Raw genomic sequence first — 21,109 nt, 5'->3', positions numbered from 1 at the left:
CCCCCGCCGCGCCCCGCCCGCCGCCCGCCCTCACCGCCCGGTCACCGCGGGGCTGGCCCCGGCCCCGGCCTGCAGAGAGCCGCCTCTGCTGGGGCGGCAAAATGCAGAATATGGAAATTTTTCTTAAGAAAGGATGTTCATTAATCTTTGATCTTTATAACTTTCAAGCCTAATCAACAAGAAAGGAGATTTAATCTGTGGAAAAGCAGCTCACAAGCTCCAGGTGATGTCCAGGTGTTGGAAAGGAATTCCTTTAAAGGTAGAATTGCCTTGCTAAGGTCTGGGGCTCTGCATGTGTCAGTGATCTCAGTCCTAGGGAAGGTTGACAATGCTTGGAAAGGATGTGTGTGATGTGCCACTGAGAGTGGGCACTCAGAATGCAGAATTTAGAGGCCGCAAGGACATTTGGCAGGACCCCAAAATAGGGAAGAAACTGATAAAGCCAACCCAGCAACTGTGCTGAAATCAGCCCCAGCTGGGTAAAAGGTAATTCTGGCAGGGGCAGGTCATGACCAAGGACTCACTGACCACTGACCCAAGAAACCACCGACCCAAAAGAAGAGAAAGGCTGGGCTGATTAGCATGAGAAATGAGTGAATCATTAATCAGTAGAAGATAGACCACTAAATAAGAGAACAATGTAACTTGCAGCCAATGAACATCAATAATTTCATTTGCTAAAATGTATAAATAGTGAAAAATTTTTATAGTTGTGCTGGCCTTGTGGATTTGCCACCCAGTCTCCTTTCTGTGCAGAAATGTAAATAAATCAAATACCTTGACTAGGTGTTGGATTGGCATCTTGTACACTGGGTGAAAGAACCTGTTCTGGGACAACACTGGGATTTCATGTGTGCTCCCAGTTAAGCTCTGTCCCTCTGGTCCCCTCAAGCATCACTTCACACCAGCCCTCAACTCAGTGCAATAATGCAACTGTAAAAAGAGCTGAGAGGGAGGGGGGAAACATAGTTTCTAATGTTACAACCCGTATCTGTTGCTCTAAAATGTTATTTAAGGGACAGAGAAGATTCTTATCTATATATGGTTGTATTCTTATTTATATATCTATAATCTCCCCTTTATGTCTCTTGGCCTTTAAAAGTCAGTCATTGGGCAGAATGGCTACAGCTCTTTCCCTGGTCTGGAACAGGGTACACAATTTTACAGACTGACTTACATGTACAGAAAGGCCCTTCGCTAAAAACAACCTTTATTGCTGCTTTTATATAACCTTTATTGTTACAGCTGTTGTGGTGGATCACTACAGCTCTTTTGGCATTTATTATATAATGTTACAAACCCCCCCAAACTAGTGATAATACTCTGCCACTTGCTTGTAAACAGCATGTTCTGGGAGTTTATAAAAATGGTGTAAATGATGCCTTAGAGGGCTAGCTGGTCTGTAGAATTTTTATTAACCAGAATGAAACCAAAGATCACTCTGAATTGTACTTTGTGTTTATAATTTACAGGTCTGATCTACTTGTCCTTTAATAATACAACTACTGTAGTTGTGATGAAACAGCCCAAATAAACACAGAAGAAAGCAGTACTTGGGAAAAGAAAGCTCATAGGAAAAAAAAAAAAAGAAGAAAGTTCCACATTGTTATGGAAAAGTTCAAGTAATATTTAAGGTTGTAGGACTTATGCTTATCTTTTTTCCCCTTTTTCCTTCAAGATGAATGGAGTTTGGTAGTGAGAAGAAGAAATGCATTTCAGTGTGTACAGCAGAGAAATTTTAAGTCTTGCAAGTTGTGCAATGGCCAAGTGCAAAGGCCTGAGCTTAAATCCAGCTCCCAAACCAATGGGGAAAGACAAGTGCATGGTACAGGCCCCAGTTATGCTTCTGGCTGTTTTCCTCTCCCAGTCTTGCTGTTTTCACTGCAATCAGACCCAAGGCTGTGCAGCTCTGCTACATCTGAGCTGATCTTGCACATGGGAGGGGTGCAGGTTGCAGAACCTGTCAGTGCACTTCACCTTGGCAAAATGTTATGAGGATGGTCCAGTTTGGTCCTGCAGCTTTTGTGTGGTTCCCCAAGAGTTTGTGCAGGTCTCTGTCAGCCCTGTTGTTCTAAAGCTGTGCAGGGAGGGGCTGCCAGGCACTTTGTGCTTCCCTGGAAAGCAGCTGTGGGCTGTGGAACCACAGGATAAGGTGGCAGCTTTCTTTAGGCCTAGGCCTGCCAAAAGAAAAGAGATCTCACTATTCCCCATCCCTCTGATTACTGGTCTTTTGACCACACATTAGAGGATAAAGCTCAGAAAATACACTGAGCACCCAGCTCTGGAAAAAGATTCTAAGACAGGAATAGCAAATCCTTAGAAACTCCAGTACTAGAAGTGGGAATGAGGGTATTGACCAAAGGACAGATTTTAATGGATGTGAATGTTGTGCTTTGTCTTCTGAACCCCTCAGAAAGTGCCATAGTAGAAAAAAAAGATTTCTGCTTCTTTCTGAGCTGGAGCAACACAAATATGTCAAGTCTCCCAGAGCCCCCTGGGATCATCAGCCTGTTCAGGAAGTGCTGAATGATAAAAACAAGTGTTTTATTTATAGGAGCCTCAGCTTAATTTTTATTCCAGTATATCAGTGCTGCAAGGTACTCCAGAAGAAGCACCTTGATTTGCTCTAACCTTATATACACACAATAAAAATTCCCGTAAAATGCTTTTTTGACAGCTGTACCCAGAGAGACTGGAAAAGGTGAGTGCGGTAATGTCCCAGCTGGAGGAGCAGAGTATTTCTGTGGGAACGACCTCTGAGGAAAATGGAAGGTCTTATCAGCTGTATTGTGCAATCTGAGTGGAGATTTGTGGTAAAGCCCATGGCCACAGTGCTGAGAGGGGCAGGAACTATGAAAACTTACTGGTTCCTGTCATCAGCTGGTCTAAACTTCAGACCTGAATTACACCTTGCAGCTGGAGGGCCAGCTAAATCCAACAACTGTTTTCTGCTTTCCCTTTTACAGTTTTGGTACTTTTAAATTTTTTTTTCCCTTAAAAAATATCTGTTGTAAAAAGAGCTGTTGAACCTTTGTAATCTTTGTCTGACCCCTTCATCTGTGGTAAAAGCCAATACTGCTAAACATTTGATCACAAAATAGTTTTCAAAGTCTCCTTTGGTTATCACACCCTTAGGAGGTGTCCTCTGATAACTTTAAGTTTCTTTTCCAAACTGTCTCCAAAATTCAGCCTCCCAGAGCCTCAGTGAGCTGGAGTTCACTGCCTCAGTGCTGGCACAGAGAGCTCTCACAAAGGCACAGCTGGAGCAAGTGAGATAACTACAACCACACAGCAAGGCACACTGTGGCCATGGAATATCATCCTTTTGCAGAGTTTAAATTTCTGCTCAAGAGCCACAGCTTCTGTCAGCCATGAAGGTTATTTCAGCTTGATGTGATACAGACATATCTAAAAACCTTTTTGTCCTAACTGGGTATCTTTTGAGGAGTGGTTTTGGTGTTGGTTTTTTTTTTTTTTTTTTTTTTTTTTCCCTGTAGTAAAAATGTTTTTAAATGTCTTGGAATTTTTGCTTCTGGTTTTGTCTTATAAAGTGAGTCTGGGCATAATTAAATGCACAGTTAACTTTGCCCCTGTTACTGCATTAATAACTTAAAACCTAGTATGCAGGTGGAGAACAGTTGTATATCCAACTCTGCATTTCCCCTTAGAAACAAACAGCTCATTTTTGTTTAAAATGTGTGTGTGCAGGCGTGGAGAGCAGAGACACAGCCCTGTGAGCACAACAGCTGTTAGCATGGAATCACAGACTGGTTTGGGTTGAAAGGTTCCTTAGAGCTCATCTCATTCCATGTCCTGCCATGGCCAGGGCACCTTCCACAGGACCAGGTTGCTCCAAGCCCTGTCCAACCTGGCCTTGAAGGATTTTTGTCTTACTGAGGCTGTACTCTTCTCCTTGGCTTCTTGAAACCCAGGATTCCCCCTCTGAAACTCCCCACTGCATCAAGCCTGGTCTGTATTTATGTATATTTTAGCATCCAGCCCTGCAAATACAAAGCCCTGGACAACTTTGCACACATAAAGCTGGTCTGACAGATATGTTAGCAATGTACAAAGCATTTCCCACTGAGTGGGTTGTCTGTTCACTCTGTGCCACGTTGGGCATTTAAGACCTAAATTGTCTTAAATAAAAGTTGCCATTTCAGAGGTAGGACCTCGATTTTTCCCTGCCAGAACAAAGTATGTTGGTTATTTTTAATATTACAAGCCTATCTCATGACTTTTGAGCTCTGATTTTTGCGTGGTTGCAAAGCAACACCTCCTGGCAAGCCGTGGTATTGCTTGTGCAGGGAGAGACCTTCCTAGTGGGATGATACACAACAAAGCAGGAGTGCTGAGGAGTGATAGAGTCACAGGATGGTTTGAGCTAGAAAGGACCTCAAAGCCCAACTCATTCCAGCCCCCTGCCATGGGCAGGGACACCTTCCACTGCTCCATGCCCCATCCAACCTGACCTTGGACATTTCCAAGGCAACCATAGTTTCTCTGAGAAACTGTTCCCAGACTATCAGTGACCTGCAGCAAAAACCTTTCCCTGCTTAGTGTGCAAATCAGGGTGTGATTGATGTGGCTGTTCCAACTTCCACTGGGGGAGAAATTAAAGTTGGGAGTGTGATCCAGAAATCTTTAAATTGAGAGCATACAACAGCAATTAGTGCTATCTGGCACGTATTCCTGTGCTTTTCCTTTATGTGTGTGTGTTTATATCACAGGTGCTGGTTTACAATGGACAACATCACCACAAACTCTGCAGGACTTTATCTGTGAAAGAGCAAGGATGCTTGCTGTCATGCCTATAAACAGTCAATGGATGTTAGTGCTCATCTTTGCCCTATTAATTTGCTCTCTTTTCCCTATTCCACCATAAAACTGACTATTTAAGCAGAAAACAGAAGCATCAAGGGAAATTCAGAGCAGTTTCAGAAAAATTCCCTAGTGCTCCAAGGATCCTGTTCCCTGAGCACTAAATCAATGTGGGTTTCTTTAGGAGCCACCAAGAATACCACAGAAGACTTGGGAACACCACAGGACAAAGAACAAGGTAACAGTGCCCTCACTCACAGCATTTCATGTGGTTCAAGGTGCTGTTGTGCTGCACTGGCATCCCATGGAATAATGCAACAGCCTGGAACAGCACAAGGAGTTGGAATGAAAGACAGTAGGTGATGGCTGCAGAAGGCTGAGATGTGACATAAATGTTCATATGCTCACAATAAAACTGACACAAGCGGCTGCGGAGGGATATTTCTGGAAGGAGACAGTAACATTGTCAATGAAGGTGACAAAAAGATACATGTAATCAATATGGTTTTCTGTTCTCCCAGATTCCTTGATGAAGCACTAAAGAAACTCTTTTGTGTCCAGCACTAAACTACAGTGTTAAAAGTAGTCAAAGCTTGGCATCTTAGTATCTGGCTTGGCCAGGCAAGGCTGTAACCTGGTGTCGAGAGAACTGGCAGGTAATATTAGAATACTGGGGCTGCTCTCACCAAGTACTCGAAAACAGGGTAAATCTCAGATACCGAGTGGTGGTTTGGCCGCCCTTATCGCGCTCAGCCACGAGTCCGGTGCTCGTCTGTCCGTGCCGGCCCACGGAGGTGATGCTGTCCCAGTTCTCGGCAGCCCTGCCCGGGTCAGCCGGGATTCCTGCCCAGGGCTCGTCGAGAGCACTTGAGGACTGCCCGAGATGCCCGCCTCGACCAGCCAGCCCCTCACGGTTCCGGCCCGAGGCGCTGCGGGTCCGGCTGTAGGCGCCATGCCCGGCCCCTCACGGGCACGGCCCGAGGCCGCCTCACGCCTTCCCGCCCAAAACCCTCCCGCGCGCCTCCTCAGGCCACCCCCACGCAGTACTAGACCACGCCCATGTACCCAGACACCCGTCCTTAGACCCCGCCCACTCCCCTCAGACCCCCCCCGCCCTCGTCCCAAGACCCCGCCCACGCCCCTGCCCCACTCGCGCTCCATCAGGCCCCGCCCACATGCTTTAAATTCTGCCCGCGCCTCTCAAACCCCTCCCGCGCTTCTTCGGCTCTCGGCCGCGCCCCGTCACCCCACCCACACCGCTCAGGCCCCGCCCCCGGTTTAAAGCCCTCCCTCAGCCGGCGCGCTGGCGGAGGTGACGTTGCGGGTCCGGCGAGGGGCGGAGCCGGCCGGGGACGCGGAGCTGAGGCATCGGGCTGCGCAGGTAACGGGGTGCTCGGGGATACGGGCTGCGCAGAGAACGGGGTGCTCGGGGGTACGGGCTGCGCAGGGAGCGAGGGGCGCAGAGAGCGCGATGCTCAGGGAACGCCGTGTCCGAGTGACGGAGTGCTGAGGGAATGATGTGCCCCAGGAACGCGGTGCTCGGGGGTACGGGATGCTCAGGGAGTGCGGTACGCAGGTAACCGGAGTGCTGAGGGACACGGGGTGCTCCGGGAATGGGGATGCTGAGGGCCACGGCGTGCTGGGGGACACCGGATGCTCGAGGAGTGGGAGTGCTGAGGGGTACGGGATGCTCGGGGAATGGGGGTGCTGAGGGACACCGGGTGCTCGGGGAGTGGGGTGCCCGGCTTTCGGGGTGCTCAGGAAACTGAGCTCCTGCTTGCAGGCGCGGAGCTCTCACGCTTGTATATTTGATATTGAAAAAAGGGACTTCTTCCAATTTAAGAGAGCGGTCAGAGCCGCCGCCGAGGTGCTGGCGGGGGCTGTTGGGAGGCAGGTGAGCAATCCCAGGGTGTTATCGCTGCTTTCTGGGCAGCAGGAAGCGTTTCAGCCAGTCGCCAGACAACCTGGAGCAAATCCCGCCGGAGCTAAGCCTGTGCTGTCTGTCCTAATCTTGTCTGAGGGCTGTTGACAACAACAAAGACTAGCAGGCTCCAGTGGTTTTGTGCCCTCTCCAATAAAAAAAAAAGAAGTGTAGGAGTTTTGATGCTTTTCTCAGCTGGCCAAAGTTTGGGAGAGTAGATGGGATGAGTTCAATGGATGCTTCACTTGGGCTATGTGGCTTTGCCCAGAGAAGTGCAGCTCTTAAGTTAATGAGGGAAGGCAGGAACTGTAGTACCAGGAGAATGGCTTCCCACTGCCGAAGGGCAGGGATGGACGGGATATTGGGAAGGAATTCCTCCCTGTGAGGGAGGTGAGGCTCTGGCACAAGTTGCCCAGAGAAGCTGTGGCTACTCCAGCCCTGGAAGTGTCCAAGGCCAGGCTGGACAGGGCTTAGAGCAACCTGATATAGTGGAAGGTGTCTCTACCCATGGCAGGGGCTGGAATGAGGTGAGCTTTAAAAACCCTTCCAATCTAAACCATTCCTCTTTTCTCCTTGTAAGGAAGGGCACTGCCCCGGGCACAATCTTTTACTGTGCCTCGTTTTTGCTAAATGGATGGCAATTGGGTGGAACACCCTCAGGTGTAGTGCAATGGAAATAAAACCTTTAGATAAACCAGACAGGAACCTGCCTCCTCTCTCATTTGAGCTCTGTGGGAATTTTCCTGCTGGAAAGTGCTGAGACCTTGCTGTGACTTCATTTGCAGTTGTTCTTTAAGCCTGTAGTTTTACTGCTTCAGAGGTAAGTTGCTCTTAGTATTCTGGTCTCATTCTCAAAACAGAGCAGAAAAATAAAGGTAAATACTTTCTGCATTCTCTCCAAGATGGAGTGGAGTTGTGATGTGATTGCTCCAAGGAGGTGTTTGAGCTGTGAAAACTTGCATTTTCGTGGTAACTCTATGGATCTGGGAGCATGGAATTTCAGGAACAGGTTTGATATATTACTGCTGGAACGGGGAGCCCTGTGCACCTTTTTTCCATCCCTCTGCTTGTCTGTTTCCCTTGCTCCTCAAGTGCAGGTGTTAGTTTTGGTGTGGTGGGCTGGATTCATGTGCCAAACCCACTGGCAATTGGCACCATATGGAAATTGAATCCATGGAGCTGTTTGTCTGTGCTTCCAACAGGGAGAGGCAGGCCACCCATTAGGCAGTGCCAGGATCAAAACCAGTTAAGCTGCTCCTGAAAGTGTTCCCTGAGGCTACACTTTGCTGGACAGTCCTGGTGTTTGTGGTTTAGCTTTTTGGTGGTGTTTGTTTTGTTTTGGATCTTTTGGGGATGAAAGCTGTGCACTACTCCTTATTTCCAGATCTTCCTAATATCCTCAGCGTCTTCCTTCCACTCTTTCTCAGCAGAAGTATTTTTGTTTCCTGACAGGTTTCCTTTTGGGTGCTGACCAAACTGGTGCCTGTGAAGGGTTAGAAATACAGAACTGGGGCATTTTTAGAGTGCTGTCTGTGGTGATTTTCACCCATAACTGCACTGGAATCATTGCTGCAACAGATGTTCTGGTTTAGAGAACAAAAACAGCTTTTGTGAAATGTAAAGGTGGGAGTGCTAACAACAAATAAAGAAATCACAGAACAGGTGGATAAAGAATTAAAACAGATGTAGGAAAGAAGGAATTAGTCTCAGTTGCTCACTTTTGGCTGATTTTATGTTAACAGCTGTTTCTCACAGCAGAAAGCTCTCCAAAAAGATAAAAGGTGAGACTATTGGCAAAAATTTGTATCAGGTGCATGCAGAGAATTTTTTTAAATTTAAACAGTTTTCTTACCCTCTCTAAGACTAGGAACAATTAACCTGGAAAAAAATCACTTTTGTTTATTGTGTTATTTTAAAGTCTGTGTTAGTACAGCAGGTCATAGTTCATGGTAATTAGTGGAGAATAAATGCTTCTCCTTGTAATGTGCAGGACATATATAAGCCTTTGTGACATAGAGTAATGGCTTAATTGCAATGTTAAAATACTACTTCTGGGACAAATGCTGAATTTCCAGACCTTGGTCTGGTTTGTTTTTAAATGCTTTTTGCTGTGTGACTCTTGTCCCTGCCTTGAACCTGCTCTGCAGTGTACACCTCCCATTGTTTAGATCTCCTTTCCTGGATACATTTTCCTGTAGTTCCCTTATTAAAATTACTTATGCTGACTCTAACTGCTGTCCCTGTAGAATTTTTCTTCACAAGTTCTCATGAAGAAGATAACGTCCTCTTCTTATTATTATTATTTTGTTAGAAATGGCAGCATAAGCTTTAATAAATGACTATATCCAATATTCCAGGTGGGTCTCAGCAGTGCAGAGCTCAAGTTAAATATTGACTTGTGTAGAACCTTGGTCTTGAGCAATCCCTGCTGAAACTGCAGCCAGGAGAAAGGTGTTGTGGTAGAGATAATCACTTTAAACCACCCCCTGCCAAACTGAAGCCAGTCTGGCTGTGGGGAGTGGTCCCAGTAGAGGCTCAGAAACCCCCCCCACAGTGTCCCCATGTCCAGGGCTGGGAGTCTGCATGATGTGAGAGGACAACCACATCTGTACCTGGCGGTGGTGGCAGCCCCAGTGTGTCTCTGTGTAGTGAAATGACCAGAGTTTGGGGTCTCCTGGTGGTGCCACGTGTGGTGGTCTGTTCTAATCTTGCTCTTACTTGTATTTAACCACCCCTGGAGCTGGAGGGAATTGTGTGTGCCAGGAGCCCAGCTGGTAGGAGGTCTCTGCTCTGGGACCATGCCTCCTACTACAGAAGGCTCTTTGTGCTTTATAGACACGTGATCCCTAGAAAAAAATAAACATTTCTCATTCTTGCAGAGATTTGCTCTCAGATATGAACTAAACAATAACTGTTTCAGCACTTTCACTGCTCCATCCATCTTTCCTTGTCTTGTGGGCTTTTTTTACAAAAGTCTAAAATCTGCTTGCTAAACTTCATTGGAAATAGAATTCCTCTGGGACTGACAAGATAAATTTTGTTCTTGGTGATGTGGCATGTATCATTCTTGACTGCTTTGCTGTGGGGAGCTCAAAAAGCAACATAGAGCTGTATATTAAAGAAAACTAATTTTTCTTTAGCTAAGAGGCTTTATAAGAGGTGGTAGCCATCTTAGATTTCATTTGCTTCTTGTGGGGAATAGGAACGTCAAACTAATCAGAAGGTTTTAGCAAAAAAAGAACATCCAGTCATCTATGGTGCTTTAGGTAAAAGAATTTTGCCATCCTTTAATAGTAAAATATTTTGAGCTGTTTATACCTGGGGGAATAAGTTAAAAAGTAATAAGTTATAAGTTATATCTGTGGTAAGTCTGTTTTCTGTCAGAATCTGCTTCTAGGAAGATTTTCCTCCTGTGTTGTTGGAAGAAGGCTGGGTATGTCAAGTGCCAACTTTGTTTACTATAAACTGAGGTTTTGATGGAAGAAACATTTTGTTTTAGATGCAGGATTGGATTGATGTCTCCTGCTTTTTAACTTTATATTTTTGAAACCATTTCCTTAAGTGTGATGGGTGTGAACTGAAGAACCTGTAGAGCAAAAAGTGGCTCAAGTTTTTAGCATTCCTGTCAAGTTGCTGCACTTTGTGAATGCAGTGTAAGCAGTGTGACTCACTGTCAGGTGTGTGTCACGGATGTGTGCCTGTCTGGTGTGACTGAGGTCAAGGTTTAGGCTGAGCTCCAGATGGTGGCCAGAGGATTACTTTGAGAGCTAATTACAAGGCTTCTTTGTGTAAGTCTGAATAGTTACATCACAAAGATATTCTTTAATGATTCATCAGTCAGTTTAGTGGGGGAAATATCCCACAAGTTTTTAACTTTCTGATGAGGTGTGTTTTGCCCTTAGCCTGCCTGGCTTGTGTTGAGCTGTACCCCAGTACTTGCAGGCTGTTTTAATGGGCATTCACTTGCTGACTCTGCCAGTGGGATCTCTGGCATCTCTGAGCTCTGGATGTCTCTTTTTCTCTGCATGTGTGGCCTACATTTCTTCTTGCATCCACCTCCGGAGCAGGCGAGCTGCTGTGGTGTGGGCTGTGAACAAAGGCCTCTGCCTCTGGTTTAATCAGGCATGGCCTCCCTTGAGCGGACAGAGGCTATTTTTGGAGTTCCCTCGGGGAGAAGGTGGTCAGGAATCCAACCTTGGAGCTGAGCAGAGGGGAGTGCAGCAGTGTCAGCTTTGGTCACTGTGCTGGGTCAGCTGCTGCTGGTGGTTCTGTCACAGAAGATCCTGTCTCCTGCAGAAGGGTGGTAGCGAGGTCACCCGACAGCAAAATGCTGAGAAAACATTCATTTTACTCACTGGTTTGTTACTGTTGCCAGGAAACACCTTGTCCACATTTCAGAGACTTGTGAGTTTTGGTTGCTTCTATCTTAGCTCAACAGATTTGCCCTACAACTCGTGGATAGAGGGCATTGTCTCCAGCATCCTCTGGATCAGTGTGCCAGCCTGTCTTGTGAGGTCCCATTGTCACTCTCTTAGCTGGTGCCACTACAGTTGTGACCTCTGGCCTGTGGCAGGATGGCTCAGTGCTAAGGGGGATGAAATTTCCTTGCAATGTTATCCTTCCCTGTGTCTGGGCTACTCAGGTATCCTTCAAAGAGGAGTTTCCCCCTGATGCTGTGTACCCAGTGCTGCTGCTGCCTTTGGGTCAGCCTGACACCTCCATGTTGGTGGAGGAAAGTGCTGAGCTCTCATGCTCTTGGTGCCATGGACCTCAGCAGGTGGCAGATGGATGGCTGATTTTTCATAGAATCATTTGTTTTCTACCTGTTTTGCTTACAACCTGGACACTAAAGTCCACCATGTTGCTTGGCAGCATTGGGACACACACTTTGGGAATAAGAATGTTTAGCAGTTGCTTTAGCTGTAGGGTTGCTGGAAGCACTCTTGTGTCCCTGGGCACAGGTCAGTGTGTCATATACCTGACACAGAGCACTGTGACCTCCCTGGTTCCCTTACAAACAGAGCTCTTCTTCTCATAACTCTTAATGAGTTATTTACATTCCCCAAGGCACAGTGTCCTGTAGTTTCAATGTGCTTGTCTGTCTGTACTGGGAGGAAATACTGGTGCTGTTTAACTGACTTGGTGTGTTCTCGTGGGTAAAGGTTCCTCCTGCAGCCTGATGGGCAGAGCAAGGGTGCTGACTGTAAGCTACAAGTATTATTTTAGTGTTCAGTCATCTATTGCACGTTCCTGTGGGCAGGAGCTCTCTGGGCAGAGATAATCCAAACTGTTGATGTGCTCTGTGCAGTGCAGTCAAGTTGAGGAGCTCAGTGGACTGACCAAATGGGCAGTTGACACAGCACATACCTGTGCAGAACCCTCCTAGTGCTCAGAGCCTTAGGGAATGTTTGCACAGTCACTTTTCTCCATGTCTAGGGCCAGAATGTACCATCTGCAACAGAAAGTCATCATGATGTCTCTTGGGAGGTGAAAGGATTTGTATGTGTTTTCCTTTGCTATGTCAGGGAATAGCTGACCTCAGGGCCAGCTATGAGCTGGCTGCTTTTCTGTGTTTCTGAACACACTGAAGCAGCAAAGATCAGTCCCCAGAATCCATGGGAGATTTAGTCAGGACCCTTTTCAGAACCCAGACTACCTTCAAGTCCCTCTTTGCCTTAATTTCCCAAAAAATTCAGTTCTCCTTTAAAAAATCTAAACCTAAGCCCTGGCTTCCTGATTCATGGAGTGGGAGGCTATTGTGTGCCTGACCTCAAACTGGCTGCTGCTCAAGGTTCTGCAACATGTGATGCCTGGTGTTGCATCAGGTGATGGATGGGGGATTTTGTTGATCCCTCTTGGCCAAGGCATCCTTGAACCTTCTATTTTGAGGAGCCCGTATGGTCGCAGGACTGAAGGAAACACAAACTTTAGTGTTGCATCCCATGTGCTGGTTCTGGGAAGTTGTTGACAATTACAGCAGCCCTCGCTTCTCCAGACTGTCACTGGAACCATGAAAGGTGGTGGTAAAGAACCTGCTCGGCCTCTTTGAGCTCAATGAGCTCAGTGTTTTCTTTGGAGGTCACTTCATACTCCTTCATTTCCCTTCTTCCCCTATAAATCATGCTTTTTCCAAGGTTGTTCCCCAAGGATTTAATTTCCTTCTTGTTGCTGAAGCCTCACATCTCCAGGAAGGTGGTGCTAGACCACACTTATTTTTCCATAATTAGATGATTAAATCTTCCAGACATTCTTTGAAGCCACTGAGAGAGCAAGGCTATTGCCAGTCACCTGGAGGTACGTTAGGGACTCTTAGGGGCTTGTTTATTCTCTGTGTGATGAGTGATACTTGTCCTCCTTTCTCTCAGGCTAACTCAGATTATACTGATAGCATTAGTGAAGAATGATTCCAAGTCTGATGTCACTCTACAGCAAAACCTTGGAGGTTTGTTGGCACACTCACCAGGCACTGGGACTTTGCAGAGTAACCCAGGAATGAAACTGCATTTTGTGGAGCAAAATGTACTGAGAGTGCTATGAGGGACTGATGCTTGTGTTGGAGAGAACTGAAAGAAGGAGCTCCAAGCAGAGCTCTACACACACCTGCATGTGTGGAGTCAGCTCTAGTTCAGGAGAGCACTTTTCTTTAATCCCTGTTGTCTGTATGACTCTGCTCTGCCCTTTGTTCTTCCAGCAGCAAGTTGACAAGGACTGTGAATTTGGGATATGTGTAAAACCTTTATACCTGTGAGCTAGCAAAGAGGCATGGGACTTGTCCTGCAGATATTCCCAAAAGGAGAAAAACCCTTGGGGATACTTTGCATCTCCAGCAGTGGAGTGTGAAAGTGGAAATGGACAGTAGATACTGAGCTGTAATTATTGGGAAGCAGTCTTTTTTAGGCTAGTAGGAACGTTCAGAGGGTGACCTGAGTAATCTGAAAGAGTTGGGGGGTTTCACTGCCCTGAGCAACTTTGTGACTCTTTGACAGATGCTTCCAAAAGGAACAACATTGATAACGGGAACTGCGGGATGCGCCACGCTGAAATTTCATCTGCCTAAGTAGCTGCTAGTCCAATTCCATTAATGTTTGCATATTTAATAAACTTCTAATGTGGGATTTTAATGAGTTGGCAGTTATCTCTGAACACCCAGCAGCAGCAGCAGTCTCAGAGTTTAGGTGGCTCTCAAATGGAGATTTCTCTCACTTAGAAGGCATGTGGCCTTTTCTTGGGCAGTCAGCACTTGGCAGGCTCTGGAATACTTTGATTTGGTTTGTACTGATGTACATCAACAGTGAATTTTTAGTTTGGATGGAGCCCTAGGGTTAAGTTTTTGGGGGAGGCATCTTTTTAGAAAGCTGGATGTAAGAGAAGTGACCTTGGTTAATCTCAGAACACACCATTTAGCTACTTGGGATGTTTCTTGCTAGTGATCTAATTATTTTGGCTGTGAAATGGGACTGCCAAGGAAATTGCTTCTAACGTGGCATTTACTCATTTACACTCCCAGTGCTTTTGCTTTGCCTTTTCAGCCTAATTTTGCAAACATATGTCCAACTCCTTCTAGTCCCAAGCAGGGTAAGAAGTGCACTGGTTGTGCTGCACAGTTGGACCCAAGTGTCTATGGTGAGGAGAAGGAAGGTAATCTGTTATTGAGGGAATTGTAGCAAAATCCAGCAGAACAGTTCAGTGTTTATACTTTGGAGAAAAGCCCGAGTTTAGTAAATATATGTCAGTATGTCAAATGTAGCAGGCAAGCTGAAAAGGGACTTTTGATAACACAGTGTAATTCTCAGTTCTGGCACCAGCATGACTTTAAAGAAGTCCCTTGCCCGTTCCCAGTCTTCAGGATGAATTCTCAGTATGCTACTGTGGATGGTAGATGTGTAAGTTGTGAGGGTGGCAAGGATGAGGAAATAATTCCTTACTGCCTCCTTTAAGATAAAGCAGCAGTAATTCATTGACTGGATCATCAGATGGGTTTCAGGTGACCTTTCAGTGGGCTTGGTAAAAAGCAGGAAAAATTTTAGTGTTTATCTGAGCTGTATTTTAAATCGAAGTTCTTTTTATATCTCCAGAACACCATTTTGGGAGGAACAGCAAAGAGAGTTAAGGACAAAAACTGATGGACCATTACATCTTCCGAAATGAGCCTTTTCACACTTTCCTACTGGAAAATAACATGTCCTGAAGGTGAGTAGGTTTTGTGTGTGACAGATGAGCTGCCTGATGCCTTGGGCCTTGACCAAAGGCAGAACCACCCTCATTCCAGCTTGGCTTGACACTGCCTCTCTGGGCTGGCACAACCTATGGAAACTTGCTTGTGAAAATGTATTCTATCACCAGGAGAAACAGGGAAGAAGCAGGGAATATTTTTCACTAATGAATTATTGTTGATTTAGAAACCTTTGAAAAAGCTGGAGTGCTTAGTGAAAGAGGTAAGCCATTGGGAACACGGATATTTTCTGGTGAGTGGAGAAAATGTAGGTGTTTTACTTGCAGCATGAGAAAGTTAAGCTTGTAAGACAAACTTTGGTTTAGTTTGGCAAGGATATTAAATTACATAAGGCATTTTCAAGTTTTGTTCCAGTCGTACCTCAAATGATATTTTCAGTGTTCAGAAGAGCTGAAGAAGAGTACTTGCTATCAAAGATGATAAAGTAATTTCCCCAAAGTAAAGAACATAATGCTTGAATGAAATTAAATCAGAATTGTATTTTGTAGAGTTTGTGATATCTTTTATGTTATTTTTGTACTCAGCCCCTTAGGGCTGTAGGCACTGACCATACAGTTTTGTTTTAAAATCCTTTAGTAACAGAAATCAAAATGGGAAATGTTACATAAGTCCTGCATTCAACATTGAAATAAAACCAGCATTTCTGAGACAGTTAAGGTTTAAAATATCTTGGTTTAGACTTTACTCTCACTTTCATAAATAACATGTAAAAAGAAGCCATGCGCTATGTAGGTCTAAGTTTTCCCACTTAGCATTAATTCTTATTTTTTTAAATTAGGCCAATAAATTTGCCTTTTGGATGGCTACTTTGGTAATATTTTTTTTCTGTTTTTTTGGCATGAGCCAACTAGCAGCTCTGAACTCAAAGACAATAGTGGAGTGTAAAGGGTGAAAAATAGGTGGTTGTAAGTTATCATTCTGCCTGCACAGAAATTGCTTGCAAATGTTCAGCACTGGTGTCACAGGCCTTTTGTACATAAACGCTTTTCCATGTGAGGTAAAAATCCCCATAGAAGTTCAGCCTAGAGTGAACTATTCAGGTGCTTTTATAGATTTGAAGCTCATTAGCCATGTTCCTTGAACATTTGTATACTTGGTAGCAGGAGAGCCTCAGGAATGTAGGACTTGACAGGTACAAGAGGATGCCGTGTCAGCGATTTTACTTGTTGAGGAAGAAAAGTCTTGTAGCTGGAGAGAAAAATACTGTTCACATTCATTGGTGCTCTTTGGTGTCTGGTATGATCTGCACAGTTCTGTATAAAAGGATGGAAACCTGAAAGCCCCAGAGCAAAAGGGGTGACTGAGTTTTAAAAGCTCTCATATCTTTCCTAAGTGCTTGTGTTTTCCAAGTGTCCTCTTCAGATGTTAGCTGTGAACCTTTTGCCAAAACCCCTGTAAAGCTATGGAATCTCACTGGGAAATACCATTTCTGGTGTAGTCTGTGGTTTGCTGTTGTGTGGACGAGCAGAAATACTTCCTCTGCCTCTTGCTTTCTCCTTTCCCAGTCTGTAAAAAGTGCAACTTTACTCTGTGGAGAAAGATTATGCAACAGAGTGAAGAGTGAAAAGAGGATATTTTTTGCTGTTCTAAGGCTTCTTTGTTCTCAGAGGTCAGGAGGAGCTGAGCTCCAGTGATTTCATACGCTCTTCTATTACCTGTTCTCATGCTGGCCAGAAGCCAAAAGGGACAGATCCTCCTCTGGATGAGTCATTAAGTAAATACCAGGCTGTGCTGGTATTCCTGCTCTGAGTACTTGTTCTTATTTCTTGTGTGTTGTTTACTCACTGTTTTCTTAGCTGCTATCACAACCCCAGCAGATTTTGTCAGCACAGGGACTTCTCACGGTGTGCAGCTGGGGAGAGGCACCCGCACTGGAGCCAGGAGCTGTTCCTGCCTTGTTCAAGGAGGGATTTTCATCAGTAGCTGGGAAATACTTGGAGATGTTTCCAGTAAAACAGTTCTGGTTCTTGGCTCTTGATCAGAGGCACCTTGCCAGGTGGCCTGTGGGCTGGATGTGGTGCCTGCTCTGGCTCCATCCCTCCTTCAGGACAGGGCATGGGAAGGAAGTGCCTCCCATGGGGGCACTGGAGCACACAGTGTTCAGAGCTGTCACTGGAGCCTTCAGGAGTTTGTTCCTGCTGGGCTGCTCAGGGAGGGCTGGAGCTCTGTGAGCTGTGCTTCTCCAGCAGCTGCTGCAGGATGATTGTAGAATCCTAGAAACATGAAGGGACCTTAAAGCTCATCCAGTTCCAACCCCTGCCAGTCACTAGATCAGGTTGATCAGGGCCCGTCCAGCCTGAGCTTGAACAATTCCAGGGGTGTGGAAGCCACAACCTCTCTGGGCAACATATGATGACATGGTTCGTCTCCTGGAGGAGATTTGCAGCTTCCTTGGGGACAGGGTGCTTCAAGTGTTTGTGCTCACTGGGAAGCTCTACTAGCAAGGGACAAGGGCATGTTATCCACTGGCCCATGCACCACAAGAATGACTTGCAGTGTGTACACTTTCTGATATTGGATAACCCCTGGGTTTTGTCTGGAGTCTGGATATGTGTCTGTTTTTCATGTGGAGATTTGCCTGTATCAGGCTTCTATCCCAACTATAAGCCTTGAATAGGTGTAGAGGTGCCTGGGATGATCTCTCCTTGCCTGTCTGCCCCAGTATGTCATCGCTAATGGCCTTAGAGGATTTGAGAATGCCTTGGTGTTTGTGGATGAAATTCTTGTCTCATTAGGACAAAAATATGCCATCAATTTAACCTGCATCTTGACAAAATATGGACAGTTTGAACCTGGGGCAAAAACTGGATGATGCTGCCCAGCCAGAATCAGTTACCATCCTTATTTTCTCTCAGAGAGATAATGTTTACAGTGCTGCATGGCTGAGACTGTTCTGGAGGAGATGACCAGGCCATTGGAGGTCAGAGCTGTGAGGCAGAGCTGCATCAACTTCTATTTACATCTTTACTTTACTGATGCTTCCTTCAGGGCTTTGCTTATTCCCTTCTGCCAAGGGAAGCCCTCCCAGCCACCTCCAAAGACACTTAAAGAAGTCCAGCTCATGGTGTGGTTCTCTCTCTTTCCTGGGGATCCCAAGGGTTCCACATTATAAACTGCAAGCCCAGGAGGTGCTGCTGAGCTGTGGCACAAGCAGTGTGAGCAGCCTGAGACACACCAAGTCTCCTATAGGAAGACCCATAAGATTCATCCCCACATTGAATTTGCAGCCAGTTTACAGCAGTGGATTTGACTTGGCTGCTGAATGTACATGGCCTTTCCTGGATGTTTCAGCTGCTGTGTTGGGAACCATTTGTTCTGCTTTAACTGGATGTGAAATATCATCACTGTGGCCTGATGGATTCCCTTAATGGCACAGCGTACAGTCAGCATCAGCCTGGGGTGAGCTGTTTGCCCACTGCACTGTAATTAACTTGCCATGAACAAAACTTCAGGAATTCCTGGTCTGGGACCTTTCTGTGCCAGGAGATGTCTGCAGCCCAGTTTAGTCAGAAAGTGTCAAGACTAAAACCACTGCACATCTTTCTTTCATAAAGATCTGCTGTTAAGAAAATAATTTTTGGTAAGCAGAGAACTTTAGGCTGACATTTAATGAAAGGAATAAACTGTAAAAAACTGTAATCACATTAGAGGGAAAAGGAGCCATTGTTTCAGATTCCCATGGTGGTTTTTCTAGCTGCCTGAGTAAAGCAATTCTCTTTTCAAGATATATTTTTCCTACATTTAAATATTGTGTGGATGCATTTAAAAATGTTTGATTATGTTCTGGTCATGTGTAACTTTTGGGTACTGATTAGTAGATACAGGTGCAGCAATAAAGAAACTGTAAATTTGCCAGGTAGCATTGCTTGTCTGCAGGTGCCTTTATCAAATACGATTATATTGTTTCTCAAGCACATTGCACTTGCCATCTTGAAGCAAAATTACGTTTCTGTTAAAATAATGTTTGCTCAGTGCTTCCACGTAAAGGAGAATTCAGCATTACTGATAAGGACCACAATCCACTTTTATTTAATTCATTAACCACTTGGCTTTGTCTCCATTCTCTGATGCCTGAGCATTGCATATCCTGCTATTTTGGAGTAGCTGTGTTTAGAAAACTGCTCAGTTTTTTGTATTCTGATGTCTGTTACCACAGGTTTTTTTGCACTGAAATCTAACCACTGTCTTTGAGGTGATGCATCTTTTTAAATTTCTACTTTAATCTCTGTTTTTTTCTTTTTTGATTTACACAACCATGATAAAAGCCACCAGTTTATGCTGGGGTCAATTTGGTTATAATAATTTCCTTCTCTCCTTCCTTAAGCCCCAGTGCAAATGAAGAAACCTGAATTTGCTGTCTGGTCTTCATAACTTTTTGCCCAATGCAGAAGAAAAGCTATTTTGACCTTTCTTTGACACTTGCAGTCAGTGAAGATGAGGGCAAAGGCTTCGTAAAAGTAAATGAAGTCAGCATTGTTTTCTTCTAGAATTGTTTCTAATGCACTTTAGTGTGCTCCAGTTAAAGTCCCAGCCTATGAAGGCAAGTGCAGGCAATCTCAGCTGCTATTTCATCCACCTTCAAGGGTGTGTCCATCTGTGAAGAGCCCTGTGGCAGAGGTTTGAGGTGCTGGCTCAGAGTGGGTACCACACACCTTTGGTGAGCTCTGTCCTGCCTTTCTCCTGGCATTGCTGGTACTGCCAGAGCATCCCCTGGGTGGAGTCTGGGCAGGGCTGGCTGAAATCAGGGGCCCTGCCACTGGTACATGACATGGAGCAGAAAAAGGACTCACAATAAACTGGATGGTTTCATAGAATCTCACAATGCTTTGGGTTGGAAGGGACTTTAAAAATCATCTCATTCCACCCCCTGCCATGGACAGGGATGCCTTCCACTATCCCAGCTTGCTCCAAGCCTTGTCCATCCTGGCCTTGGACACTTCCAGGTATGGGGCAACCTTGGCCAGGGCCTCCTCACCCTCACAGGGAAAGATTTCTTCCTAACATCCCATCTAAATCTCTCATCTTTTAGTTTAAAACCCTTCCCCCTTGTCCTGGCATTCTCCATTACAGCTGTAACTTAGGAGGGAATAGGGTGTGCATAGTTTACCACCCAAAACCTGATTGTGTGCTGCTACTTTGTATTTTTCTGTTGTACTTGAGAAATGGAGCTGTGTTCTCTGAAATGGTTGTGCTCTGTCCTGAGAGGGAAGGTAAGGAGGGGAAAACTTAATGTTTGCTTGACAGAATGTTGAAACAGTAGCAGAGGATGTTGTATCTCAGTCTAGGTAATTTCAGGTCTAACAACTCCTGCTTACACTTTGCATTCCTGCTTCTCTGCTGTGTATTTTGTAGACAGCTGTGCTTGCACTGGCTGCCTTATCTCAAACGTGGTTACACTGGTATCTTTATTTGCTCTGCCCTGTGCTGATACCAGCCCTCAGCCAGCCCTCTCTGTTTCCAGCCCCAGCATGGGCAGAGTGGAGGCTGCAAAATGAGCTGGTGCTTAATGGCTTGCTCGTGGCTGGGAGAGTGTTCACTGAGAAACTGGACAGTGTAACTTGGTGGTGAGCTCAAACTGCTGGCTTCTCTCAGGCACAGACTCCAGGAAATGGAAACCAGCCCTGACTTTTTTCCTGATAGAAGAGTTTCCAGAGAGGTTATGTGTCTCCAAGTAAAGGCTTTTCTGGATGCACGTCTCTAGAAACTCATAATACATTTATGTAGTGTGCTGTCTCTTGCAGTTAAAATGATTGGCAGTTTTTGGGAAGTGCCATCTGAAAAATGCAAGGGATTTGCTTTCTTCCAGTACAGTACAGAAAATTTCCCTTTGCTGTTTCCCCACCAGAAATGGCACAGCTCTGTAATGGAGTAAGGTGTAGGTCACTGCAGTTTGTATTTTGCTTTACTCTGAAAAGAGCTCATCCCTTCAGAGGTGCTCTTGGTGTTCAAAAACTGCTGCTGCCATCAGCCAAACCAAGTTTGTAGTTACATCGCTGTGAAAAATGGGCTTGTGCAGAAATGAATTTGCATCCCTTAAAGAAATTAATGGTAATATCCATGGTATGGATATTGGACATCAGCTGATACAGAGTAAAGGTCAGAGTTTGAGATGAGTGCCCTTAAAAATTCCTCTC

At 45.4% G+C, this 21,109-nt stretch overlaps 1 protein-coding gene across 4 annotated transcripts in view; it reads left to right on the top strand.

Annotated features, from left to right (window-relative positions):
• Nucleotides 1-6,043: 6,043 nt before the first annotated feature.
• Nucleotides 6,044-21,109, top strand: part of MAP3K13 (mitogen-activated protein kinase kinase kinase 13) — a 71,797-nt gene continuing 56,731 nt past the window's right edge. For 2 of the 4 annotated variants that reach the window (XM_059855131.1, XM_059855134.1), the window contains exons 1-2: nt 6,044-6,202; nt 14,818-14,932. The gene's annotated coding sequence lies outside the window, so the exon portion shown is untranslated. Of the gene's footprint in view, nt 6,203-6,260; nt 6,398-7,384; nt 7,563-14,817; nt 14,933-21,109 lie in introns of those variants that run through there. The other 2 variants (XM_059855132.1, XM_059855133.1) reach the window with 2 other exon arrangements.

Source organism: Haemorhous mexicanus, chromosome 10, assembly GCF_027477595.1.
Source record: "Haemorhous mexicanus isolate bHaeMex1 chromosome 10, bHaeMex1.pri, whole genome shotgun sequence".
Classification (NCBI taxonomy): Eukaryota; Metazoa; Chordata; class Aves; order Passeriformes; family Fringillidae; genus Haemorhous; species Haemorhous mexicanus.
The sequence above is the reverse complement of the archived record's forward strand: the minus strand, read 5'-3'. Positions and strand labels throughout refer to the sequence as shown.